This window comes from Lissotriton helveticus, chromosome 3_1, assembly GCF_964261635.1.
Source record: "Lissotriton helveticus chromosome 3_1, aLisHel1.1, whole genome shotgun sequence".
Taxonomy (NCBI): domain Eukaryota; kingdom Metazoa; phylum Chordata; class Amphibia; order Caudata; family Salamandridae; genus Lissotriton; species Lissotriton helveticus.
In genome coordinates, this window is record NC_136061.1 from 165079050 (window position 1) to 165094427 (window position 15378).

At 49.1% G+C, this 15378-nt stretch overlaps 1 protein-coding gene across 1 annotated transcript in view; it reads right to left on the reverse strand.

Moving 5' to 3' along the window:
• The window catches only part of LOC144824457 (myeloperoxidase-like), a 432332-nt gene extending 418569 nt beyond the window's left edge, over positions 1–13763 (reverse strand). Inside the window, exon 1 of the mRNA XM_078683553.1 lies at positions 13663–13763. The gene's annotated coding sequence lies outside the window, so the exon portion shown is untranslated. The remainder of the gene's footprint in view (positions 1–13662) is intronic.
• Between the last annotated feature and the right edge of the window lie 1615 nt (positions 13764–15378).

The following is a 15378-nucleotide window of genomic DNA, read 5'->3' on the forward strand; positions in this document are numbered from 1 at the left end:
GGATGAAGGGCAGCAAAGTAACTGATTATAAGGGGTTGTTGCATTTAATTAGTTGGGAGCACTTGAGTAGTCTTTGTGTTCCAGAGCTGCGCCAGCATCTTGTAGACAGCAAGCTGACAGACCCCATTGAGCTTGCTAAGGAGGCGGACCGCTGGACCAGTACCAAGGTCCACAGAGGAATTGTGGGTACCACAGCCAAAGGTGGGCAGGGTCCCCAGCAGCAGAGTGTGGGGGACAAGGGTAACCACAAGGAGTTTTCCCAAGGGCCCCAAAATAATTCCTAGGGAAAGGAGTCCCAACCTCCCAGACCTAGACAGCCATGGCCCCCTAGGGGCAGATGGGAAAACAGAGGTCCCCCTACCTGCTTTCACTGCAATGAGGTGGGACATGTTGTCAACAGGTGCCCCAAGAAACCCCCAGCACCCGCTGGTGCTCCAGCCCCAGGGTTAGCAAGTGAAGCTTTGGGAGGGGGAGCTAGCAGTGATGACCCTTGTCTCTTTAGGAGACCAAGAGATGGTCCAGGAAACCTTACTGCCCCCTAACACTAAGAAATACGGGCAGAAGGTGACAGTCAATGGGAGGGAGATAGAGGCTCTGAGAGACACAGGAGCCAGCGTGACATCCGTGAGGTGTCAGTGGGTGTCTGAAGAGCAGTGTATCCCCAATGTACTCCGCCCGGTAGTTGCAGCTGATAGCTCAGTGCGCCTCTGCAAAGTGGCACGTGTTCCCTTTGAATGGGGGAGAGTCTCCGGTCTTTTGGAAGTTGTCAGTGATGCCTTGCCTGTAGACTGTCTGCTAGGTAATGACATGGAGAGTTCTCCATGGAAGGATGTAGAACACAGAACTAATTTGGAGACGTTGGGTTTGCCTGCGTGGATCTGTGTGACCATGCGTGCTAGGGCAGCCAGTAGGGGTGATTCTACAGAACTGGAGCCTGAAACAGTGGCCCAGAGACCTGCCAGGAGAGGAAAGGGCAGACGGCGTGGGAAACAAACCCCAGCCATTCCCACGGTCCAGGAAGTAGCAGAACCTGAGGGGGGTGCCCTGGAACCTACAGGGGAACAGGTGGCCGAACTGGGCGACCTACCTGAGCTGATCCATTGGCAACAAGAAGGTGGGCTCTCCAGGGAGGAATTCTGCAAGGAGCAGAAAGAGTGCCCTTCTCTCGTTGGTATGCGGCAACAGGCTGCAGACCAGGCAGCAGGCGGAGCGTCCAGAGATCACTTAATCTACTGGGAAGACGATTTGTTATATAGTGAGCCTACATTTGTTGAGCCCGGTGCAGCCCGTGTGCTGGTGGGACCCGTGCGCTTCAGGAACTTCCTAATGGGTCTGGGTCATGACATGCCTCCCGCAGGACATCTGGGGCAAGGCAAGACCTACCACAGGCTTGTCGCCCACTTCTACTGGCCCCAGATGAAGAAGCACGTCGGTACCTTTTTTGTAGATCTTGCCAAACATGTCAGGCCAGTGGCAAGACTGGAATGAAGTGCAAGGCAGCCCTCCAACCCTTTCCTATGATGAGCACCCCTTTCAAGTGGGTGGGCATCGACATTGTGGGGCCCCTGGACCCCAAGACAGCCTTAGGTAACATGTTCATCCTGGTCTTGGTAGACCAAGTCACCCTGTACCCGGAAGCAGTCCCTCTCAGGACAATCACAGCACCCGTGGTGGGCCGTGCATTGATGGGGATCTTTTCCTGTGTGGGGTTCCCCAGAGAGGTGGTCTCCGACCGGGGTAGCAACTTCATCTCTAGGTACATTAAGTCTCTGTGGGAGGAGTGTGTGGTAACTTATAAGTTCACCACTCCTTACCACCCTCAAGGAAATGGGTTGGTTGAAAGGTTCAACCGCACCCTGAAAGGTATGATTATGGGCCTACGGAGCTCATGAGACAGAAGTGGGACGTCTTCCTACCATGCCTGTTGTTTACCTACAGGGAAGTGCCTCAGAAGTCCTTAGGGTTCAGTCCCTTTGAACTCCTGTATGGCCAACCTGTTAGAAGACCTCTCACACTGGTGAAGGAGGGGTGGGAGAAATCACGTGGGAAAACCCCCCAGGATGTGTTCAGCTATGTGCTGGCCATCTGCAACCAGACACAACGCTTCAGGAAGCTCGCTCAGGGGAACCTGGAAGCTAGCCAGGAAGAAATGAAAAGATGGTACGACCAGAATACCACTCTGGTCAAATTTCAACCTGGCCAGAAAGTGTGGGTGATGGCGCCAGTGGAGCCTTGTGCGCTCCAAGACAAGTGGACTGGGCCATATGAGGTGGTGGAGCACAAGAGCGAAGTAACCTACCTGGTTAACTTGAAGACTCCCAGGCAGCCCCTGAGAGTCTTGCATGTGAACCGCCTCAAACCACACTTTGAGAGGTCTGAAGTGACAATGTTCATCGCTATAGATGCTGGAGGGGAAGAGGATAGTGATCCTCTCCCTGACCTCCTACAGCTAACGAGCAAGACAGGTCAGTGGATGGAGTGGTCCTCTCGCCCACCCTGACCCCAGAGCAGCAGAGGGACTGTCGCCAGGTGTTGGGTCAGTTTGCCTCCCGGACCCCAGGTGTCACCAATTGGTGCATCAATAATGTGGACACTGGAGATAGTCTGCCTGTGAAACAGAAATTTACAGGGTAGCTGACAAGGTCAGGGCCAGCATCAAGGAGGAGGTTTCCAAGATGTTGGCGCTTGGGGTAATTGAGCCCTCCAGCAGCCCCTGTGCTAGCCCAGTGGTCCTAGTCCCAAAAGCTGCTGCGCCCGGTGCCACTCCAGAACTACGGTTTTGTGTGGACTACCGTGGGCTCAATGCAGTCACCAAAACTGACGCACACCCCATCGCCAGAGCTGATGAGCTCGTGGATCGGTTGGGAGCTGCCCGATACCTCAGTACGTTTGATTTAACTTCTGGGTATTGTCAGATTGCCTTAACTGATGGGGCCAAAGAGAGGTCTGCATTCTCAACGCCAGAGGGGCACTTCCAGTTCCGAGACATGCCCTTTGGGTTGAAGAATGCCCCTGCCACCTTCCAGAGACTGGGTAACCAGGTACTGACCGGGCTGGAGGAATTCAGCACCGCATACCTGGATGACATTGCTGTGTTCAGCTCCACGTGGGAGGAACATTTGCAACACCTCTGTGAAGTGTTGAAGGCTCTGCAAAAGGCAGGCCTCACTATCAATGCCAGCAAGTGCCAGATAGGGCAGGGATCTGTGGTGTACTTGGGACACCAGGTAATGAGCGGCCAGGTGGCGCCCCTACAGGCAAAGATTGATACCATGTTGGCATGGGAGCCCCCCAAGACCCAGACAGGGGTGAGAGCCTTCTTAGGTCTCACCGGGTATTACAGATGGGTTGTCAAGGGATATGGCATCATCGTTGCCCCCTTGACAGAGCTGACCACCAAGAGGCAGCCTAAGAAAGTGAGTTCGACCGAAGCCTGCCAGACTGCTTTTGCCATGTGCACAGCACCGGTGCTCAAGGCACTCGACTTCTCCAGTGAGTTCATAGTGCAGACAGATGCTTCAGAGCATGGTGTGGGAGCAGTACTCTCACAGATCAATGACGAGGGTTGGGACCAGCCTGTAGCTTTCATTAGTAGGAGGCTACTCCCCAGGGAACAGAGGCGGAGTGCAATTGAAAGGGAAGCTTTTGCTGTGGTCTGGGCTCTGAAGAAGTTGAGGCCCTACCTGTTTGGGACTCACTTCCGTGTTCAGACAGACCACAGACCCCTCAGATGGTTAATGCAGATGAGGGGTGAGAACCCAAAACTGTTGAGGTGGTCCTTCTCCCTGGTGGAGATGGACCACCTCAAAGGGTGGAACACCACCCTAGCACAGAACACGCCAATGCTGATGGTCTGTCCAGGTTTTTCTGCCTTAGTGAAGAGAACTCCCAAGAGGTTGGGCAGTTCTCCCCACTTTCAGCTGAAGGGGACACGTGTTAGACCTGGCATCCTTGGCGTGGTTTCCCCCTATCTTTTTTGCCTCTATCTCCTGTATTTTTGATGCGGTGCTGGATTTCATTTTTGCTGGTTAGATGCTTTGGACACTCTGCCACTGCTGATCAGTGTCAGAGTGTAAGTGCTCCCTGTGTAAATTGTTATTGTAATTGGATATACCTGATTGGCATATTTGTATCACCCACCCAGAAGTCCCTAGTATAGTGCACTGAGTGTGCCTGGGCTGGTGATGTCAAATGCTACTAGTGGGCCGGGCTGCAGCACTGATTGTGCCACCCACATGAGTAGCCCTAAAATTGTGTCTCGGGCCTGCCACCGCAGTGCCTGTGTGCAGTCTGTGAACTGCCATGTCCTCCTGGTCAGAGTCCCCACTGACCGGGCCTAACCCTTCTCTTTCTGTGCACATTGGTCACCCCTATGGAAGGCCCAAGATACCCCCTTGGGCAGGGTGCGTTGTATGTGAAAGGTAGGGCATGTACTTGTGCAGGTGACATGCTCTGGTAGTGAATTACAGCCATTTTCGTTTTTCACTGCTGTAAGGCTATCTTGCTCCATAGGCTATCATGGGGGATGCTGGCTACAGTGGCTACCAGCATACCTTCTCATAGGAACAAGATAGGACATAAAAGTCTGGTATTCCTGAACTCAGAATTTAATAACACATCTTTTAGGAAAGGTTGTTTTTAAATCCTATGTTTGAGAACAGCACTTTTATAAAGTAGCTGTTCTCTTTTCTGACCTTTCTGTGTGCCTTGGCCTGTTTGTGAATTGACTGTCTGGTTTGAGAGTGACAGGGGCTGGGGAGCCCCAAGAGGCTGTCTGGGTCAGCCTAGGCTGAATGACTGCATTTGCAACTTGAGTGGTGTGAGGAGATAGCACCTGGGCCTGAATAGGGCTGTGCCTGCCTTCCACAATGCTGTCTCTACCTCCTGCTGGGCGGCTGACGACCTGCCCCTCACTCTGAAAGGAAAGGAGAAGCCAGGAAAACAAAGTGCTCAAGGAACACCCAGAACTGGTTCAGACCGGGCTCAGGGCCCACTTGCACAAAGAGAACAAAGACTTTTAGGGGTATAAGTACACATTAGATCATCCTGGAATCAAGAAGGAACCTCTGCCAAGGAGAAAGCTGAAACTGAAGAAGGAAGACTGTCCTGCTGTTGCTCTGCTGGACTGACCTGCTGTTGCTTTGCTGCCAAGGAGAGGGGAAGGAGTTTGCTTTGTGCTGTGTGCCCTGGCTTGAAGGAATCTCCAAGGGCCTGAGAGAGAGCTGGCTCCCTGTTATGAAGTCCCAGGAACAAAAGGACTTCACCCCCAGCTCCCCTGAACTCTACTGAGAGAGTTCTGTCCTTCCTGGAGTGTGTGGCTTCTGTGTGGTGCGTCTGGAAGTTGTACCTGTGTTGGAGAGCTGGAAACCACTCTTTTAAATACTTTGCTACAGAAAATTTATCGCAATCCCGGCTAAGCGAGAAAATTCCCGCCGCTGTGAAGACCAAGATCGTCGCAGCGCCTGTCACCGCTGCCTCAAGACGCCGCACCCTTCATTAGCGGGAAGATTTCCGCCGCTGCGAACATCGTCGCAGAGCCTGTCATCACTGGGTGAGATCACCGCATCACGTCGCTGCGAGATTCGTCACAGTGCCCCGAGAATCATCGCATCGTGCCTTTGCGGGAGAAAACATCCTACGGAACCGACGCACCGGAATCCATACAAGTCATCGCCTTCCTCCCCATACAGATCGGATTCGTCGCTACATGCCGCTACATCCAGCGGAATTGTCGCCAACGCCTCCCCAGGGTCTCAGGAGTAACGCATCGCTTGTTTTCCACCGCTACAGCTTCTGTGCTTGGAACTTTTTATCGCTAACAAAGGTACTGTGGCTAAAACGTGACGCAACTGTGGATTATTTTATCGCTAAACCTAAGAACTCTTTTGCAACCATATTCTTGAACTGTGTATGTTGGATTTTTGTTGTTTTGGTCTTGTGCAGTTTAGATTAAATACCTTTATTTTTCTAAACTGTTGTGAGGTCAGTTTGTGGTGTTTTTACTGTGTTACTGTGAGTTTTGGTACAAATACTATACACATTGCTTTTGATAAGCCTTGACTGCTCGTGCCAAGCTACCAAGGGGGTGAGCGGGGGTTATCTCAGAGGGTTTCCTCCTTACCCTGATTAGAGGTAAGGGTCCCTATTTGGACAGTGGTACCTACCTCTGCCAACTAGAAAACCCCAGTTCTAACACTTCCTATCTCTGGGTGATGTATCTTCTGAATCAGATAGACTAGCGTAATTACAGGATCGTGGGAAAACTGGTATGCTGTATGTTCATTGGAATTGTTTCTGGTGTAGCTATATTGTCTCGCTTTCCTCTTATGGTATTTTGCGTTACTGTCTGCAGGTTACCGCTTCCGTTGGTGGGCAGTTGTACCAAACCAAGTCCACACACTTGGGGGTTTGATGCTTCTATTGGGTATGGCATTATTGGCTTATTGGCAGCATCAGCGGGGGAAGGTACCACAGCTGGTTTGTTTGGGCGATGGGTCAACCCATCTGTTGGTTCGCACTGACGAGATTCCAAATATTTGAAAATTGGATACATTTCTTTTGGTTTAGGGAGCGGGCTGGCATTCATTGCTTTCTTTATTTTCTATGATTTATTACGAGCTAATCTTAATCTTTTCCTTCCTCTTTTAGTTAGCCCTTCTTGTATTGGATTAGAAGCGGAGGCTGAGTTGTTGGTAACTTGAGTAACACTGGCTTCTTGTGCTGGTGGTAGCTCAGTGGATTCATTACGAAAGTCAGGGGTTTTAGTGGGCTACTTTTTATACTATCTTCCCTTATTGATTGGTTTTCCCTTTTTTTCCCCTTCCTTATTGATGGAATTAGAATATGTGGCTGATCTTTACGCCTATAGGAACCTTCTATATTGCTTGTTGGTTTTTTTTCAATCCCGTTTTTATCCAGTGTGGTCGTAGGTTCACTAGAGGATGCCTTTATTAGTGTTTTAGTGCCAAGGAAGTGACCGTGGTCATAATCAGTTATGCCAGCTTGGTCTTTAGCAATCCTGTCCGACATTGACTTGACCTCCCCCACCATAGACCCCACAATGTTCGGTAGCTCTGAAATGTTGTCTATCATGTGGGCGCAGGTACATGTGATCAATTGGTTATCTTTATCAGATTGTGCCTTTGCTACTAGATATGATATGTTGAGTAGCTTGGAGTCTATCCCGGCAAGTAGAGCGCTAGTGTTTTTAATAAGTCCACTTGAATGTTCAGTTTATCTGAGTGAAAATTAAGAGCATTAGTAATGGTATCCCTGGTGTTAAGGAGACTACCCCAAATTCCATTTTCATAGTCTTTTTTTACCCTCTGGAACACATGCACCTTCCTGGAAATGTTCGTCGTATTTAGCCAGTAATGAGAGGTCTGTTGAGTTAAGAGGATTAATCATGGAATTGGCTTCCTCTATCTCACTTTGTCCATTTGAATTAAGAGCATTCTCGGCAAGATATTCTTCGGGATTAAAGTTGGTATATGATCCTGGGTAGTGATACCTGTTTCCAAAGTTAAACTGTACGGATCAGTTTCATTAATGGGCATACAGTCCTTCGGGCTTGAAGAAGCCTCTGGTATCATATTTTGGCGACCTCCAACTTTATCTGGATTTGACGAAACGAGAGCGGGTACCTGGGTAGTAGATGACAGAAATACCTCATCACTTGTGTTTTGATCGAAACCGGATGATATATTAATCACACAATTGTTCAGATTTAGGCTGGTGTCCTGATATATTCTAAAATCTGTATCAGCATTATGGTCTGTCACCATCTTTTTCTCCTGCCCAAATGATGAAAAGGTAACAGGTTTTGTTACACCTGCATGGCCACTTGATGCACTTCTTTGCTGAAGCATTCCTGTTGGAGTGCTAGGAGCATAAACCTGTGCTTTTACCAGAAGTAGGTCATGGCCTTTTGCTGTTGTCAGGACTGTGTTGTCAGCTTTGGATGCAATATAAGGACTAATGTCAGCTATTACGAGGTTGTTTACCACTTCTTTATTCCCAGAAAGAGATGGATCATTAGTGCAAATGCTCCCTGGTTTATGGCTTGTGCCTTGTTTACTTTAGGTGTAGTTGCTTGTGCGCTGGGCGCTCCATGCACTACCCAGTCTATAACGCCTTCCCCGGGGATTTTGTTAGCACATTCAAGGACTTTAAAATGTCTTGTAATAGTAGGTTGGCCAGCCTCATTATGCGTTTTTGAATATTGAGCGTCCTCAGCAGAAGATAATGATAGAGTCGCAAAACTATCTATTTCTCCTTTTGGTGGACTTTGACTGCTGTGCAGTGTTCCCTCCCAATTCTATCTCTGCCGCTTTAATTGAGGTTGGGGCAGGGTCCCACGCTGCCGGCCTGACCTCATATCTGTATTCACTCGAGGGGCCGGAGAATCTATATTCAGCAAGATGATTCAAGAAAACCAATGAGGCTTAGAGCGAGAGTGAGGCGGTTTCTCCTCTGTTTCCTTCACTTTAAACTCCCCACTCCCTCCTCCTTTCTCCACCACACCACCTCCTCACCTTCGGTATGCTGTTTTCAAATGTACTGCAGGTGTGCTGTATCAGCCCCTTCACAGTCCTCCAGGGGCTTAAAAAGCTTTGGTAGTTTAGGACACAATATGTAGTATGTGGTTTTAATTCAGTTAAGTAAAATTCGTTAGCAGCGACTCATCTGCAAATCCAATGACAGGAGATGTTCCTTGGAAAATTAAAGAGAGGGTCTTGAGTCTGGCTGCTCCTTCTACCGCTCAGGGCACCTCTGCGTGCTTTGCCTGCGGCAGCATCGACCGTCTCCGCAACCAGTTTGTGGCCCACTCGCCGCTGCTACCGACTATTGGCAGCTGCACTTGCTAGGCTAGTCTTTTTTGTCAGATGGAGGGCCTCTAAAACTCTGCATCGGAAAGGCGGCTGTTGAAGGTTAGTGCGGGGTAAGAAGCAATATGGTGGTGGTAGGCCGTCGGCTCCTACGCCGTTGCCGCCGCTCATGGTCCCCAAGGACCTCAGGAATCCGGACGGGTGAGTTCCTGAAGATCGGCTGGTGTCGAATCACCCGGGAATGCAGCACGGCAGAGTCCTAGCGGGGAGCCAGACAACCAGTAGCGGCTACTGGTGGGAGTGGTGCCGGGCAGTGACGTGGGGCGGGGGAGGGCAGGGTGGGTGGTATAAACACCGGAATACGGATGAATGGAGATAAGAAGACATTTAAATCAATAAAACTAATTTTGTTGCTCGCGCTGCATTGCCGATGCAAAACTCAGAACTGTTATTTAGATGGAGAGGCTGTGCTCCTACAGTTGTTGATGATTTTTTTCCTGGCTCCCATTTTACTCTCCTGTGCCTCACGTTTTTAGCTATACGGCCATCTTAGATGCTCTTCTGTCTGGCTCCCTTTCGGTCATATTAGTCTACTCACTCAGCCTGATGGAGCAGTGAGCAAGGGACTCATGTCTGAGTATACCCTGCCACACCTATAGTGGCCAAAAACGATGGCTGTAATGCCAGAAACCGGTCCCCGGAAGCTTGTCTCCTTTCTGGTGAAGAATTGGCTTGGTAGTTTGGTCTGCCCTGTTCCCATGATGCACTGGGCCAGGGACAGACTAATTTGCATATAGCCAGGTTCTGAGCTGGGATGGGGCAGTGAGCTAAATAACGGTGATGGATCAAGCCCTGATCTTTGGACTGGGTAAGAGTGGTCTGTTTAATTCAGACACTCTGTTCATCACCACCCCCTTTTCTGAATCGTTTTTGGCCACTATAGGTGTGGCAGGGTATACTCAGACATGAGTCCCTTGCTCACTGCTCCATCAGGATTCAAGCAAGCCGGGCCGACGATGGCTGTAATGCCAGAAACCGGTCCCCGGAAGCTTGTCTCCTTTCTGGTGAAGAATTGGCTTGGTAGTTTGGTCTGCCCTGTTCCCATGATGCACTGGGCCAGGGACAGACTAATTTGCATATAGCCAGGTTCTGAGCTGCGATGGGGCAGTGAGCTAAATAACGGTGATGGATCAAGCCCTGATCTTTGGACTGGGTAAGAGTGGTCTGCTTAATTCAGACACTCTGTTCATCACCACCCCCTTTTCTGAATCAAAGCACAACTTAGGCACAACTCTCGATCTAATCATTGCGAATCCCAACTCTATTCAGCTGGAATTGATTGCCCCTTGTTACTTCTTGGATCACCACTATATCACCTTCCTCATCTTTGAAAGATGGAACACCAAAAGTCTCATTCCCAAGAATTAGAGACACTGGAAAAGATTGCTTCAAAATGCAAACGTAAATGAGCTCATATCCCATTTCAACGTATCCCTGCCTCCTCCTATGTTCCTGTCAGACGTCCATGAACTCACTGAGCACTACACCAACTCCATGCAGAAAATCCTGGATGCAATTGTTCCCCTCCAACTAAAATGAAAGTCCAACAAAGATCCAAACAATGGTTCAATGACAGCCTAAACTCAGACAGACGCAACCTGAGACTAGCAGACCGCTCATGGAGATCATCTCATCTACAGAACTCTTAAACTTTTAAGACTGAGAAGAAGTAAGTACAACAAACACATCAGAATGGCGAAAGCGACTTTCTTCAGAAGCCAACAGGGCCTAGCCAAAAATTGCCCCAAAATGCTGTTTGATCTGATTAAAGTACAATCCAATAACACTACCACTCAATCGCCACTCATCTCTAGTCCACAACCAAGCTGTGAGGACTTTTCAGCCTTCTTTCTTGATAAGTCTAACAAGATCTAACCTAATCTCAGATCTGCCCTGACCAATCTCTCATTCTTACCAGAGCCCCCTTACGTTCGCAACCCCATCTTGTTGCATGCCACTCCCCTAAAAACAATGCCCTTTGGAGTCAATTCTCACCCGTCAACGACACATCCATTCTCAACATTCTTTCTACCCTAAAACCCTCTAATCACTTCAACGATCCCCTTCCCTCCAATTTCTTTAAAGAGATGATCAGGACACTAGACCCACTCTGGACCAAGATTATTAATGTCTCCCTCCTTCAAGGGGAGATCCCTGATTGCTTAAAGTCCGGCCTGGTTTTGCTTATACTCAAAAAAACCATGGCTAACCAAGAGGAGCTGAATAACCTCAAACCTATCACAAACTTCCCTACTCTGGCTAAACTCCTTGAGAAATGTGTTCATGTACAACTGTGTAACCACACTGAGGAATTACAACTTCTTGATCAATTCCAATCCGGCTTCTGTCAGGGCCACAGCACTCAAACAGCCATCACTCATATAGTCGATGACGCACTTACTTTGCTTGACCGGAATGAATCCTGCCTATTAATACTACTCGACCTCTCATCATAATTTGACACTGTCAAACATGACAATCTCCTGAGCCTTCTGGAACGTATGATGAGTCTCTCCAGCTCAGTACTAAAATGGTTTGCCTCTTTTCTCCATAACAGAACTCAGAGAGTAAAATTAAATCAAACCCTCTCTAATCCCAGTCCCTGTATTCTGCGGGTTCCCCAAGTTCATCTCTCTCACCCACACTTTTCAACCTATTCATGGAACCTCTGACGGAAATCTTCAAAGCATATAACATCCAACACCACATGTATGCGGCTGACACCCAATTGTACATGAAAATCTCTTCTCCGGATGATATCAAGACACTCAACGGTACCCTGCACAAAACCCAAAACTGGTTATCCTTCAATCATCTCAAACTGAATACCCTCAACCGAATTCCTCCTTATCTCACCGCCCAAGCAAGCCCCATCGTGGAGAAATAAATGAAAAATCTCTCCGCTCTCATCTGCACACCACACATCATAGACTCTAGGAGATCCTTGGGAATAGTGCTGGATAAGAACTTGAACATTCAGGATCACATCAGCGTATCTACCAAAGGAGCAAACTTCCAACTGAGCATCCTAAAGAAATTAAAACCCTTTATTCCCCCTGATGACTTCAAGTCCGCTGTGCAAGCATTAGTTATCTCACGGCTGGAATATGGCAGTGCAACCATCTGCGGTCTACCAAGGTACAAACTGGCCCTTCTCAGGACCTCACTGAATGCGGCTGAGAGGCTCATCACAGGCTCCAAGAAAACCAACCACATTTCCCCGAATTTTAAATCTCTAAATTGGCTTCCTTTTGAAGCAAGGATTCAACTAAAACTTGCCTGCATGACCCACAAAGCACTTCATTTCAACACGCCTCTGTACCTTGCAAATAAGCTAGAACTCTCGGGCGGTGGCCGTTCTTCCAGGAGCTCCAGTACCTTGTTGCTTAAACCAAAGAAATTTAAAAAAACGAAAACCTACATACGATCCTTCTCAGGTATTGCCCCGAGAATCTGAAACTCCCTACCTACGGAAACTAGAATGATTCCATCAACAGTGTCCTTCTTCAAAAAGGAAGTGAAAGCTCTACTGATGAGTACCTTTCTGAGTTAGAAGTTTAGCCTCGGCCTTTCGTTATACCAGCCTAGTCCGGGCTGGTCCCCAAGACCAACAGCCTTTTCCTCCTCATATAGTATTATGTCGACGCCTTTTGCCTTACTCAACTCACATAATCTTCTGCCTTCCTTGTCTTGCTCCTCTGCTCACTTATGATGTTTTGCAATGTTATGGTTCTGATCCCCTCCATTATTTCTTCATTATGTACCTCTTGTCATTTTTCTTGCGTTCTGCTCCTGTTTTTACACAATTGACCCCCATTTGTTTGTCGCAACTCATCTGTAAGGCACTCTGATACCCTTTTGGGTCATGTTTGTCCTGTATAAAACTTTTTTAATAAATAAATAGCAGCCACATCTCACCCACTCATAGCAGGCAAGTCTCACCAACTCATTGCAGGCACAGCTCACCGACTCAAAGCAGATATATCTCACACACTCATGGCAGGCATATCTCACCCACTCATAGCAGCCACATCTCAGCCACCCACAGCATAGCAGACCCATCTCACCCACTCATAGCAGCCATATGTCAGCCATTCATAACAGACATCTCAATCACTAATGGAAGGCACATCTCACCCACTCATAGCAGGCATATCTCACCCACTCATAGCAGGCATATCTCAACCACTCATAGCAGCCACATATCACCCCGACACAGTCTGCCTCTGCACTAACAATCCCTTTAATGCCCATGTGTCGCCTACTACCAGAGCCGACATGTCTCACTGTGTCACTTCCAGCCTCGTGGAGACATTAGCTCTACTCACTGTAATATTCACATTCATTGTAACTAACAGTCATTGAGTCACCTCCTGCCCGAAGTCACGGCTGCCTCTGGCCTGTACCCCCAAACTCTAGGACACTCCCTCTGTGGCCTTTCTGCTCAGGAGCTCTAAGTCCGCACAGATCTCACCCGCGTCCAACAGTCTAAAGCCCAGTGTGTCCTGGCAGTGGTCTCACCCCCTGTCACCCGCCTCTCAGGGCACTCTCCAAAGCGGGTGCACTAACTCGGGGGACAACCTGTAGGCTTAAGGGTAAAAGCATGGAGGGGACGACTCCACCTTTCTTTTAAAAACACTCAAAGTCTACAATCCATTTAAAGTAAAAAAACAAAATTGACAAGAATAATTCTAATTTCTAAGAAACACACCTCACTTACACTTATGTTTAAAACAGTGAAGCTAAAAGTCAAAAGTTAGATTATTATCTGAACCTGATTTCCCCTCAGCAGCGGCAGGAATTTCACTTTCACTCGGCACAGGTTTAACAGCATGTTTTAGAAATGAGCATGGTGTGGTGACGCTCTATTTGTTCCACCGAGCGCCGCAAGGGATGACGGGAACGTCAAGCGAGGGTCAGAGTGCCGCGGTACGAAGCGGCGATCACACGCTTTCCGGGTGCTCGGGAATAAAGAGTTTTAAACACGCACAACCAAGCCTCTGTGCAATTATTAACGTGGAACTGCACTGCTACAATGGCGACAAGGCTGAGGGACGCTGAGGCCGCTAATTGAGCAGCGTGAGCACCCGGCTAAATACAAGACCCCGAGCGCAGCAGAGTGAGCAAGGACCCCGCGAAGTGGGAGGGGCAATGCTCGTGCTGACAGACAGTTCTCGAGGGCGCCAGCTACACATAGAGGAGGTAGCCACCTAAACCCCTGACCCAGCAGGCACGTGTATGCCACAACACCCCTCCACAGGCACCACTGGCAAGCTCAGCACAAAGGGGGCCACAGTGAGCCTGGTGCAGCAGGACACAAGCTCTCACCCACTGGACAAACATAAATTGAGGACTGCCCGGACACAGCAAACAGGAGGCAGTGAGCAGCAAGACCTCCAAAACGTGACTACAGCGAGGCAGTCTGCCTCAGATGGCCACCAGCGAGAGCAAGGGCTCGGACAGGGGAAGGGGGGGGTGCCCCAAGGTCAGCCAAACCACGATAGATTACAGCGCTGGATTCCCCAGGTGGTTCCCGAGGAGGGGAAGGAAGTCCTGCTCACGCACAAGACAGCAGCTCAGGAGAAAGGCAAGCCCAGGGGAGTCCACCAAGTGTGGCAGCACAGCAGATCCCTGTCCAACGTAACGCAGAGAAAATGTGCGTGCAATCGTCCTCCCTCACAAGTTTAGTCCCTTTCCAACCTAAGAGGGGAGAACCAGCCATGCAGTGGGAAGACTGGAAAAGGTACTTCCTGAACTACCTATCCACCCTAGAAGAAGAAAGCGACGGGGCGTACTCGAGCTCCAGGAGGAAGAAAATATTTCTCCACAACCTAGGCCCAGAAGGCATCAGGGTATACGACAACCTAGTGAAGAAAACAAGGGTTCCTAGGGACACGGATGAGTTCCAACATGCGTTGGATGATCTAGACTCGCACTACCGTCTGGTAATATGCATAGCCATAGACAGATGCAATTTTTTCCAGAGGAAACAAAGCAGTGGGGAATCGATCGACGAATATGTAGCAGCACGGCAGAAGCTGGCAGTGACGTGCAAATTTGGAATGCTGCATGACGAACTAATCAGGGATCAGATCATAATGCACACCTCCAACACAGCCATCAAAGAGAAGCTGTGGGTAAATGGAGATGCTCCGCTCAAAGAAGTAGTGGCACTGGTAAAGAAGGCTGAGCTGTCCAAGAGGTGCGCGGAAGCGGCGAGAAAGGAGACAGTCAGCAAAACGGCAGTATGCAAGGTGTCAGACAGAAACAGACTAGCAACAACCCAACAAGCTTCACCGCCTAACGAAAGGTATCAGAAGAAATATCCTCAGAGAACTAAGGGAACACAAAGACCACAAGGAGACAACGAGAATAATTGCTACCGGTGTGGAAGCCAGAAACATGCTAGCAACGACAAAGTCTGCCCAGCCTTCAGGGCCAAATGCTCATTCTGTGGAATAATGGGACACTACGGAAAGGTGTGCAGGCG